Consider the following 13,578-nt stretch of genomic DNA (forward strand, 5'->3'; position numbering starts at 1 on the left):
GATGAACTAAAACCCCCTGCGTGGCGGAAGTAAGTGTTCTGCAGTGACACAGGCCGGAAGAGGGGGGCCCTTACTTGGAAGCTCTGAAGCCCATGCCCTAAAAACGGAGAAGCAGAGGCTGATTGAGTCCTGTATAATTATAACCCACCATGGATGCAGCTCACATCCTCATCCTGCGGAACTGATTCTAAGAAGATCAGCTCCCGATAGCCTTTGGGAAATATGAAGAGGGTGGCCTCCTGAGGATGGACACTTTTTCTCAAACCTCTGTAGTTGTTGAGTTTTTTTGTTTTCGGTTTTGTTTTTGTTTTTAATATATGAAGGACACAAAATCCTAATTTACGCCATAGGAGAGCAGGCAAGACCTTATGGCCAATAGCAAAGAAAAAACAAATCAGTCAATAGGTGAAGTTGACCCAGTTATTGAACTTAGTGGAAAAGATTTTCAGATAATTATTTTTTAAGTGTACAAAAAAAATGAAGGAAGAATAAAGTAGATGAAGATATTGAGAAGTTCACTAGAGATACGGACTCTGTAGATCTGGTCTCCTGCAAAATAAGACAGTAAAGTAGAAAACAGAAAGGACCGTCTGGGTCACATGGATGAGTGCAGTATCATGGGAAAGGCCTGGATTGTCTTCTTCATACATTGTATTGGGTCACCTATGACTTTACTGGAGATTATTTCATTAAATATTACATTTTTTATTACATTAAATATTCTAAATAAAAGACAATACTGCAGCACAGGGTGAAATAATGATAATAAAAACAATAATATTAGAGGACTATTTGATTTTTACTAGAACATGCTAAGGATATAGATAAATTGAGGTTAAAGGATGGAAAGGAATATGCAGTGCACATACTGGCCAAAAATTACTGCATTAAATTTTAAAGCAAGACACATTAGTTAAGAGGGAAATATTCCATAACAATGAAGTAGTAAATGCAATGGAAATTTATATCATTATATATGTCATAATTACTAATTTATATGAGTCGCACCAGTTAAACAGACAAGTTCATTAAGACTTGTAATTAAGGAGCGACTTGAATAGGGAGGAGAGACGGAGCTGAGCCCCCGTAAAACAAAAGGCAGGAGGATCTTTGAAACATCAGGATCGGCTCGTGGGCGAGGGCAAGAGAACGTCAACAGGAGGGTGGCTGGCATGATGTGACGAGGCCATCGGCATTTGCCAAGGGTTCCTTACTGGCCAAGGGAGGTCCTTCTCTCCCAGAGGGACGGAGTTACTGTCCCCTCTCCTCCTCTCCAGGCAACGGCTCCCAGGCCTTTGAGAAAGCGTCCTGCTGTGGGGAAGGCCTGCACCTAAGGCGGCAGACAAGGTGTGTACTCCGCAGGGTCCCGAAGGAAGAAGGAAAGGGCCTCAGGGCCTGTTGTTGGGGAGAGGTCTGTGCAGAGGCACATCGGGCGGAGGGCGGCGTTCAGGCCCTCGGAATTCACTCCCGGCAGGAGAGCCCCCAGAGCCACAGAGGAAAGTGTGCCAGAGGCACAAGGACCCCAGGACACACACACAGTCATGGGCGAGATTTCACCATTCTCCTTTAAATATATGAAAGAACAAAGTGTGTATCAGTGAAGATCTTTGAATTTGAAAAGGAAATTAACCAACTTGACTAAAATAAAATAGAACACTAAACAACAAAAAGAAAATGACAACTTATATACTTTTCCAGCATTCATGCAATATTTACCACGTTTCACCATATGCCGGATCTTAAAATAAGCCTGAACAAATCTGAAAAGATTGGAATCATTTAGAATACACTTCAGACCATTGTGGAATTAAACTGAAACCAAATGGAATTAAACCAGAAGATAAATGGGCAAACTTCATCTGCCTAAAATTTAAGTGCAAAGCCTCTAAATAAACTATGAAAGAGAAATAAAAAGGAGTTAAGTCAAAAGTTTAAGTCGAAGTAATTGGAAGAAGAGAAAATATGTTGAATTGAACAAAAATAAAAATAGGACAAATCAGAACTGTGCAATGCAGGTAATGAATAGCTTTGGGAGGAAATTGATTGCCTAAAGACATGCTTTCAAAAAAAAAAAAACCAAACAAAACTGGAAATCAATTATTTAAGCTTCTACCTCAAACATTTTAAAAAGAAAGAACTTCTTAATTAGAGAAGTAGAACAAAGATAACAGCAGACATTAATGTAATTGAAAGCATTCAGCAGCAGGTAGAAAAAAAATCCAGAGTCAAGTGCTAGTTCTCTGAAAAGATTAATAAGCCTAATAATTACCAAAGGTAAGCAAAGTAAATTTACCAAACTTGACAGAAAAACAGATTGAAGAATCTAAGTTATTATGTTTGGGAAAAAGGTATCTATTATTAAAATAACTCCTCAAAAAACCTTCTTTGAAGATAGAATAAGGAAATTAAAAACAATCTTTCATATGATCAGCAATGTAAAAGATTCTAACAAAATATAGGGAACAATAGGTAAAAATAATGTATTGTGAAGAATTGAAATTTACTCAAAATTAATTTAAGCATAAAAATATCTACCAGATTGCATCAGAAATGGAAAATAGAATCGTGAACATCTCAATAAATTTTTAAAAATCTATATATGATTAAAAAAATATGTCTTTGAGCAAACTTGGAATACATTTAACCCTGTACCTTTTAACAAAGAATTTCTACAAAAACTTCATGTATAATTGTGAAAATTTGGAAGCTTTCCTCTTGAGAGCAGGAATAAATAATGATGTCCATTCTAACAACTTCTGGTGAAGTGTTCTCCAGGTTCTACTCAGTGTAGTTAGGCAAGAGAAGAAGAAATAAAAGGTGTAAACATTTGAAAGGAATAATGAAATTAGCACATTCAGAGATAATATGATTGTATATACATTGAAAAAATTTAAAAAATAAGCTCTTGAATAAAGTAATTTAACAAGTTTCCATTAAAAAAGATCAACATACAAAGTAATGTATACAGCCACGTCCCTGCAGCACAGTGAAACCCAAGTGGAGTGAGAACTTAGAGTGACTGCAGCTGTCACGTAATAATTGTGGGCATGTGATTAACTCCTTTTTGGAATAAATGTTTGGTAATATCTACCAAAGGCAAAAACAGTAGATGCTATGACCCAGCAGTTTTATTCCGAGGTAAAAACCCAAATGAAATCTAGACATATTTGCAACAACAAAAATACAAAAAGGTGCAAGATCGTTCATAGTAATATGATTCTTAGTACACTCTCTGTGACGACCACCAAAATGCCCATCTACAAGGAGGAGGAAAACATCATGGTATATTTTCACAATGGGATTCTGTAAAGCTAAGGAAACAACCAACCCAAAATGATAGGAGTCTCTCAACTATCACCTTGAACAGTAGAAGATAGACTCGAAAGTATATGTACTTTTCCAGTGTATATGTGGCCCCATTTATATTAAGTATAAAAACAGACAGAGTTCATGTGTACTCTTCCAAGTCAGGGCTGTGGCACCTTGGCTTAGATGAGGGCTGAATAGACCGTTGGGGGTTTGGGGAAGCTCTTTGGTGCCAAAAACTCATGATTCCCTGATACAGAGGCTGGCTGGTCCGCTTAGTTTATGGAAACAATCTGAGTTTATACTTTATTATATGTGCATTTTACTGTGTTTATATCATTACAGATAATATGGAGGTTTTTTCCATTTTAATGCATAGATAGTTAAAAAATGAACCCAAACTTTTTATTAGTGCACCTTTAGTTAAACCATATTCCCTTATCCACACTTGGAACTAAACAACGTGTAAAATATTCAATTTTTATTGGACTCCTTTTAAATTTAGTGAAATGTATGGAAAGGTATATTTGAAAGTTTTGAGCAGAGTTTTTTGTTGTTGTTTGTTTTTTTGAGGAATAAAAAACTTTTTTTGGCCTCAAAGAGGTAAACAAAGTAGAAGAAGCAGAGAGTCAGATGTTGTTTTGAGAACCAGTTTCTCACCGCCCACGGGCCCCTGCAGGTTGAGGCTGCGCCAAGCGCCCTGCCCTAGGGAAAAGCAGCCCCCTGCCTGCGCTTCCCTGGGCGCCGGGAGGCGGCGGCGCCGTCCGGCTCGCCCTGGCAGTGTGTGCTCGACCTCTAGTACAGCAGGCAGCTATTTGTGTATGTTATATGCCTGAGATAGTGCAAGTCTGTTCTCCTAGATGGACAGTACAAATTGGGATGGAGTTTTATTTTATTTTCAAATATTTAATGTAGCTTGAAGTGATTTTGAAAGGTAAATAATTAACAAGTAGTATACTTACTCACTTTCAGAGAAAGTCCTCAATTTTTAAATTTAATCAAAATATTTTGTAAAGTACTTGAACAGCAGATAAATAAAACTTTACAATAACAAACCATATGATTATTAGCAAGTCATTTACTCTCTACAACTTGTAGTACCTTATTTAGATTGGAGGAATGAGGTATAAAATTCTCATTTGAAGTTAACTATCGTGCATAATATTGCATTTTCATGGGTGAAGCTTTTGGCAATCATGTGCTTATATTTATAACATAGCTGTTATAAAGGGATATGTAATTAAAATATAGGAGTAAGGGAAAGAAAATAATCTTTTCATAATATCAAGTCTCCAGTGAGGATTCTCACAGTGTCTGTGTATGTTTTAATTTACTGTGATGATTCGCTTTGGCTCTCCTGTAATTTATGGGTATCCCCAGCATGAGACAGTGCGCGGCTTCCCTACTGATACATCAAAACCCATTTGGTTTTCACAGCTCTTTGCTCTGATCCATCAGTGCCTGGCTGTATCATATTTAATATATTATGAGTATTACCTTCTTCATCACCAAATTTTATCCTGTACTTCAATTAATTTTCTAACATCATCTGAAAGGAGGTGGCGGTGGAGTGTGAGCAGTTGTTTTAGGGAAGAGTTCCCAATTTAGCTCCCAGCGCCTTTCTGCCAGACGCCATCTACCTGCGCCCATTTGCCTGATGTATTTCTGTCCCTGGATCAGACAGTTGCCCCCAGGGTCGGAAGAGGGTTCCATGTTCCTTGAGGGCAGAGAACAGCATATTTCTTTTCCTCATTGCATAAAGACTAGTTAGCTGTGCTATGTTGAGTAGACACATTGTGCATCACGGTACTTGTTGATCGCATGACGGATGAGGTAAAATACATGTGCGGCCAGGCGCTGCCCAGGCTTTGATTTCACCTGCTGCCTTCGCCACCTTCTGCCCAGCATGGCGGTGCAGTGGGTCCTTGCAGCAGGCACATTCTGAGAAGCAGTCCTGAGAGCCAAAAGTACTTCGCCCTGTGTCACATTGTTTTGTTTTTACCCAGGCATTATGAGGGATGTTTTGTTTTGTCTTTTTGTCTGTCACTCAGATCTGAATAAGAGCATGCACAATAAGGTGACAGATAAGATAGACACACCAGAACACAAAGACATAGTGCTTTTTTCCATTGGTTTGAATATTTTTATTACGAAAAATTCTCTTGCTCCCCCCTCCCTCCCTCCCTCTCTCAAGCGTGCTCTCTCTCTACACACACACGCATGCACACGCACGCACGCACGCTCCAGTGCTATCATCATGTGTATTTATTAGAACTCATAATTTGGTCAGCTGTCCAGGTTAGTCTGAAACAAATCATTCAACACATTGATTCAGTATCATCATAATAATGTAAATGGGAACTTGATTAAGCGTTTTAATGTTAGATTTTTTAATGTAGACATAGACTATGGTGAAGAGAGATTGATGAATAATACTGTATATTCAGAGAAGTTGTACTTGCTGTTGTGTGGTCAGTTTTATAGGAACATACGGGGGGTGCCTTCTCTGGCTGTGTGCACTTCGTGGTGCCACTTGGATCGTTCTGACGAGAATGGCCGTTCATTTCACCCATGGACTCCAGGAAGATATGGCAGAAGCTGTCAGCCCATAGAACATTCACATTTGCTACAATTGCCTTGTAACAGTCACATAGACTTCATTAAATTCTTCTCCTATAGTACATTCAGTACTCTGGGTTCAACTATTTTATTGTTGTATACATTTAATTTTTAAACAGCATTCCCTGACTATGACAAACTAACAAGTAGGTGTACTTAATTCATTTTCCGAGAAAGTCCTCTATTTTAAAATTTAATCAGCAACAACTGAGTGAACTCTTTAAATGGGTGCACAGTTAATTTTGATGTCTTTTGCATGAAGCGCTTGGTCAGTTACTTCATTGATAAATGAAGACAGCAATATATAGAATTGGAACCTAGACTCTTGGGTACATGTACATAATCTAATAATAAAACGCTAGAAATTAAAACAAAAATCCAGGTATATCCTGTGAAACTTTTATTGGGTCATCCAGTCATTAAAATCAGTTATTTATAATGTATGGCAAAATTTCCAGATAGGTCAAGGAAATGGGGATGTAACATGGCCTTGTCACTCATGCTCTTCAGCAAATATCACTGGGCCTCATCCTTATGGGCACATGAGAAAAGTGACCTTGGCGCACCCTTGGATTTCATAGGCTGTCTGTCTGGTTTTGATAAAAGAAATGTGAGAAGAAACAATGTTTGTTGTTTTCTAGAAGAAGCCTTTAAGAACCAAGCACAATTTGTTAGGTTTGCTTTGTTAGCCAGAGCCATTGATGATGTTCCAGGTGGCGAAGATCTGTTCAGCTTGTGTTGCTGAAATAGGACAGTGGGCAGGAGGGCCCCGCACCCTGAGGTGGACATGTTATAGGAGCAAGAAAAAAAATCTTTGTTGTGGAAGTCTAGCAATAATTCGGTGATGATTGTTATGCTGGGAAAACTTAACCTATGCCGACGATACGAGTTCTGTCTGGAAAAAAGTCCAACCTTTGTTAATATAGTGAGAACACCTTGCAGAGCATCGATATAACCTGGCAGCCAAGGAGAGTGGACTGGAATGCTCATGCGTGAACAATGACAACCTCACTGTACTAGTCAGTGGGGGGACAGTAAATGCCATTGAGTGAGAATGTGTACTGTATGGCCATCACATTCAAAATGACTGAGCAAGTAGAGCAAAGAATCTGCATCAAATTTTGCTTTAAGCTTGAACATTTCTCCATGGAAACTATTTGGATGACTCAGAAGGCCGCAACCATGGGCAGCTGGTGATTGGCAGCTTCATCACAACAATGCGCCCGCTCATGCATCATACCTCGTGTAGAATTTTATGGCAAAACATTAAATCACCCAGCTGACTCAGCCCCTACAACCCAGGCTTGGCACCCTGTGACTTATGCCTTTTCCCAAAACTACAATCGCCTTTCAAAGGGAAGAGATTTCAGACTGTCAGTGAGATTCAGGAAAATATGAGGGGCAGCTGATGGTGACTGGAACTGTGTGAGGTCCCAAGGTGTCTCCTTTGAAGGGGACTGAGGTGTCATTGTCCTGTGCACAGTGTTTCTTGTGTCTTGTATCTTCTTCAGTGAACGTCCGTATTTTTTATAGTACATGGCTGGATACTTGCTGGACAGGCCCAGGTGTAAGAAGACTATGCTATTTCACTGTAAGCAAAAATAGCGGATTGGTGTTACGATTCACCTGCTTTGAAAAGTAACATTACAAGACTTGTAGTTTGATCACTTCCTCTAAAAAAAACATGGTTTATATTTGAAATATTTTTCAAATTTACTATTTAATGGGTTCAATAGAAAGTATAAGGGCCATTTAGACACATTTTAGAACTTATGCCCTTTATGGTTTAAAATAACCCTGCATAGTACCAGTATTATGATTGTTTTTTATTTTACAGATAAGAAAGCTAGGGCTAACACATGTTGAGCATTGTTCAACATATCTAACATGCAGCAAAGCAAAAGTCAAGCTCACACAGAAGCGCATGGCCGTTGCCCTGTGCTAAGCTCTCGCACGAGCAGGGGCTATTATTACAGAAGGGAGTCCGCACCTGTGCATCAGAGCTTCGATCATCTCTGTGGACATTGACTTAGGGGGCAACTTGCTGTAATCTAGAGGTTTCAGTGAGCCCCTAATGATCAAAACCGACACATGTAGGCAATGCACAGAGATAGACGCATGAAACCACATTGTCATTGTGTATGTGTATTAAATGGATATGGTGTTGAGAATTTATCCTGTATGTTTAAATATTCCTAAATGTGAACAGTGAGTTATATATGTCGTCATCTGCTTATTTTATTATGGGATGATGGAAGGCTCCAGAGCTATAAAAAAGATACTACTTTTATTTAGAGTGAGCTGAACTCCATATAGGGTGCCGCAGTTACTTAATGGTATCTTTCTACATTTAAGAAAGGCTTTAATTACTTTTAATGGTGGGAATCTAGGCTGTAACACTAATTATCATCCTAGTTCTTTTATATATCTCTGACGTTTTCATTAAAAAAAATTTGTTCATTACTGTTAACGATATTTCAAAATTCTATGTGCATTGATCACTGCAAATTCGTGCAGCATAGTCAGATGACTTATAACAATTATTTTCTCTGTTTGCAAAGGACCCCTCTCCTTTGATTTTTACCAGTGTCCCTTAAGTCTCGTCCATTCTCTCATAGTGACACCTACAGGCGTGCACACAGCATCTGCCATGTGGTAAAACGGCCTGTCACCAGTCTCATTTAATGTCTGTTATCTCGTTAGCGTGGCTTTGCAGGTAGCTGTGAGGAAGAAATAACCCTTCTGCGGGCAAAAGTCAGTGCTTCGTTTAAGGAGTTGACAAAGTGTCAGTGGAAAGATCTTGCAGTTAATTGGCAGCTAAACAAATGTGCAGTGTTATGTCAGATTGTCAGGTTGCTGTGCTGTGGGGACTCTGAGCAAGTGTCACCCTGGGAAGGTTGACCAAATTTGTCACACTGGCTATGCAAGGTAACACACGGAGTAGCAAGATAAACGTCCCCGCGCACCACTGGCGCATAAAGGCACGCCCCAACTCTTAAAAATTACAGGTGCTTTAGTGGCCGGTTTGTCACAACTTCCGCCTGGTGGAGAATCCTCTGCTTTACACCATTTAGTGTCGATTATTTAATTTCTGTTTCCTGTGACAGGGGGCTCAGTGAGCCACAAAGCTCAAAAGTATGCGTTTGAATAGCTATAGCTGCAAGATGACCCTTGTCTATTTTGAAACTGGATTTATTTCTCACTCTTCTGCAAAAATAGCATGATGCGGCTGTGCACTAAAATACTTGTAGCTTCCACTTCTGTCCAGGAGCTGTAGTCTTTTCTGTACTGATGCAGATGTTCACGCCCTTCTCTGCTGGGCAGTCTGGGACACATGCATCCGCTTCCCGCCTCCCTGAGTGTTCGTTCTAGCAAAGTGCGCATCCCCCCTCCTAGGTAGTTCTTACCTCTAACCCGTTAACCTGTTTTATAACCCTGTTGGAATAATCTTGATTTGTCAGTGAAATTCAAAACTAAACAGAACACAGTGCTGTTAAGTATGGATTCTTTTATGTTACATAAAATAATTATCTTTATTCTAGATATAATGGAGACTTAGAATCCATCGACTTTTTGGCACCTGTTATATTGTTCAGATGCATTGAGTACATTAAAATAGTACATATTGTTTACATAATCTGCTGGCAGGTCAGATCTTCTCTTTTACTCCCCCCCCAACACATGCTAACTTTTTTCTCAAGTAAATGCTGGTCTTCACTTTGTTTTCTTAGTTCTTCCATTGCTGCGCTCTTTGAGCTCTTTTTGGAATCTGATTACACCATGGACTAAAATAGTCTTTTTTGGTTTCTTATTAATTGGATGCAAATTAATTAGCATGTGCTGTTATTTTAGCAGAAGAGGGCAAATAGCAGAAGCCTGTCATAAACGATGCCCAGGTTTCCCTGGAATTTGAAAAGAGTTTCATAGTGACTTGAGCAGTCTGCATGGCCCTCTTACACACGTCAGTCTTGGTATACCTTAAATACCGTCCCAGGATTTCCGTGTTCCTACACGTGACCCGTTGACTGGAGCAACGAGCCCTGCTTTGGCCCTGCTTTGGTCAGCGGCTCCTATAGGCAGCGGACAGTCTTGCTGAGGGCCGCGGGGGAACCCGTGCTGCTGACAGCACGCACAGGGGCATCTCTCAGCCTGCGCTGTCTCCTGCCCTCTTGCTCTGCACTAGAGGCCCTAACGGTGCGGGGGCCACTCTAGCGTTAACCTGGATGCTGGGTTCGGAAAGGGAGGTCGGGAAGCAAGTGGACGGAAGTCGCAGGAAAGGGCGTATCCTCTTCCTGGCTGTAGGCCTGGCCCTAACCGTGTTTGATGGTCTGGTAACATATGCCTGGCTTTTTGAAAATAACTTCCTTTAAGGTCCATTTATAACCAAGACCCCACCTTTGACTCCATCATTTCTTGTCCCCACCCAGGGCCATAACCCACTTCTGAAAAATGCATAATGCCCAGAATAATCTCTTGTGACCAAAGGAAGCTCTAAAGCCAGTCCTGAAGTTCCCAGGGTGGGGATGGAGTCTTCATCCTCCCAGGGAAGGACATGCCAGACAAAGGGCGCCGCTCAGGGCGAAGACATAGGATCCATCGTGATTCCCGAGTTTAAGAAGGAGAACAGCCAGCCTGAACCACTGTGTGTGGACATCTAGTAACGGATCGTTCTTACACATGGTCAGCATTCCGGCTGTTGTCAAGGGAAGTTACTCGTTATTCCAGTGCTCTCTGAGTACTGAGATGTGAGATTATTTAGGTCAATGCAAGGAAAAGCCCAGGCTGTGAGACAGATGGTATGTGGGGATGTTTGACAGACCGACTCTGTAATCAGTCTCCTGATAGTATCACGGTCTTTCACGGTCAGACACATATGTGAGAGCTCACACAGCACATCCTACCCATTCGGGGCGTGCCTGCGTCCTGTCCCGATCGCTCGTGCGCGCTGGCCGCGGCCACTTCAGTTTTTAGATAGCGTTACATTTTTTCCCCTTAAATTCCACTAATATATATCCCCCACTAACATCAGTGCTGACCTCTGGAGCTACACATAAGTCTTGTGTCTCTTCCATTATACTTTTAAAGTATCAGAAGTGAAATAATTTATTACTACCATGGAGTCTTCTTTTTACATGCTATGTGTTGCTTTTTGCTATTTCCATTATACAGCTGCGAATTTCTGCAATATCCTGCTCAATACCTATGGTCAATTTTCCTCTTAAAGTTTATTTTACAGACGCCTGCTATAAACTGCTCTGCCCAGGCGGCCAGAAATCAGCTAGAAAGTTTTTTCCTGACTGTTTAAACCTCGTCGAGGTCTCTTTCATCAAGGCACAATTCAGCTAGCTTTTATTCCATATCAATTTGTTTTAATTAATTCACATTTTATTTTTAATGAGCACAAAACTGAAATGCTGTCTGTATACCCCTGTAAAATGCTGGGGCATTTTAACATTATATTTTTTCAGAAAGGATTATTATCAATAATGTAATTAGCAATTCTACTTACTTGCCCTCAAGACCAGCCTATAATATAAATGCCCATTCACCATCTCTTATGCTATTTCTGATTGGATATCCTTATTTCCGTAAGAAATGTTGACTAGTGTTTCAGTCTGAAATGTATTCAGAACAGTGCACCCGGAGCAGCCGTAGATAAAAAGGCCGGCGTGCCCTGGGTGTCTCCCTTCGATCATTTTTTTTTTCTCTCCTGATATCTTACTTTTGTTAAAATGCATACTTGTGTTCTGAAATTCTCAGATGAAATACAATGTATTTACCATCAAGGAGGTCTCCTAGGAGAAAGTGCATCTGTTCGACAATCTTTAAAACAATGCTTGAACTTCACAGGGCTTTCAAATTCCAAGCCAGCCCTGATGATCACATCCGAGGATGTGCGAACCCTTCCCAGGGGGTGCAGAGCTGCAGAGGAATCTTGTCAGTGGAACTTGTGAGAAACCGACAAATTTTTAAAAAGAGAAATGAATTTGTAATATGTGTCTTTAAAAAAATGTTCTTTGTTCCTTTTCCATCCTAACTCCACCCCATGTTCCTTTATAGAATCAAAGACAGATTTAAAACAAAACAAAACACCCTTAAACATATATTTTCCTTAATGAATTACACGTCATTGAAAAGTATTATATCCTTACATAACACAGCAGTTATAAACTTTGTCTCACATCAACCAGAAAGTCTAGGCATGTCTGGTAATTCCCTTGGTAAGAAAGAATGGTACATGCGCTTAAGAAACAGAATCTCACAGATAGCACCTTGGTAGAGAATCAGAGAAGGGAGAATGCACGTCGGTACGGTAACACGTTTTTCAGGAACCAGGGAGCCCACAGGAAGGTGACCTGTAAAAATCGCAGCTGCCTGCGCCTTGCTCATCGTCCAGTACCCACGCGCAGTGGACCTGTGCCGCAGGCGCAGGTAGTGCTGTGTGCTGAGCAGGCTGCCCGCAGAGGCAGCATACCCTTCTTCCAATGCCAGATGACTGATTGTGCCCTGTAGGTACTTAGGCCTTGGGACTCCGTCAGTGCCTCTGCAGCCACACCTGGTTTGCTGAGTCCCATATCTAAAAGCGAGTGTTCCCTGCCAGTCCACAGGCCCAGGGAAGCGACTCAGCGCTGGTCCCACTATCTGTGCACTGTGCCCTCTCTGGGGAGAGATTAAATATGAACCTGTGAGGTCTGAGTTCATGCATGTTCTGTATATTCTGTGCCAGTAAAGCTCTAAATTCATCCCAAGTCTAAAACTATCTCAAGATGAAATGAGTATGCTTTGGGAACCAGGCAGAAGGCTCCAGAAGACTTTGGCAGGCCTCACAAACAGTAGCTATTTACTGAGAAATAGCAACTGAGTAGGCAGAGGAGCTAACATGATGAAGCCTGTTCCCTCAGGAAACTCACAGGTTGTCTCGGGGGAGATTTTCCCTGCTGATACCAACGTCAGTGGGGCACGCACGGGGAGGGGGGGAAGGAAGAGAACAAAGCCAGGGGTGCAGATGGAGGTGGAGACGAAGAGCGTCCGGGGGAGGGGGCGTGGCAGCGGCGCCTGGACGGAGGAGCGCCTGCTGGCCAGGCCGAGCAGCCCCTTTACGCGATGCAGGGCTGCAGGGTGACAAAATGGGAGGAAACACTGTAGAAAAGGAAACCGGTTATTTAGCCCTTTCTCACATGTCAAAGGTATTTTTTCCACATTAAAAACATCGCCTTTATACTTTAACGGAGTAAATTTTTTTTTAAAAAGCAAAAGGAATATGGCTAGATTTTCATTTAAGAACAAATGTGCTTTGATCAGAAGACCAGATGACAGTCATCAGTAACCTCTCACATTAAGAATTTTTTTAAAAAATTGTTTATTGATTTTGAGAGAGAGAGAAATCAATAAACAATTTTTGGGGGTGCGGGGGAGAAAGAAGCATCGGTGTGTTATTCTACTTGTTTACACAGTCATTGGTTGTTTCTTGCATGTGTCCTGACCGAGGATCGAACCTGCAGAACCTGGGCGTGGCGGGATGTATGGCCTATGGCGGCTCCCACCAACGGAGCCACCTGGCCAGGGCCAGTGATCTCCCACGTTAATTATCATTTCTTTTTTTTGTTTTGACTTGTATTTTGGCCTGTTTTCCCCCATTTTGTGACAAAAGTA

At 41.1% G+C, this 13,578-nt stretch overlaps 1 protein-coding gene across 2 annotated transcripts in view; it reads left to right on the plus strand.

The window, feature by feature from the left end:
- Window positions 1-13,578, plus strand: part of BRINP3 (BMP/retinoic acid inducible neural specific 3) — a 186,356-nt gene that overhangs the window by 125,402 nt on the left and 47,376 nt on the right. The gene's annotated exons all lie outside the window — the stretch shown is intronic.

The sequence above is a fragment of the Pteronotus mesoamericanus genome, unplaced genomic scaffold, assembly GCF_021234165.1.
Source record: "Pteronotus mesoamericanus isolate MK-2021 breed Mesoamerican mustached bat unplaced genomic scaffold, CSHL_Meso_final contig_347, whole genome shotgun sequence".
NCBI lineage: Eukaryota > Metazoa > Chordata > Mammalia > Chiroptera > Mormoopidae > Pteronotus > Pteronotus mesoamericanus.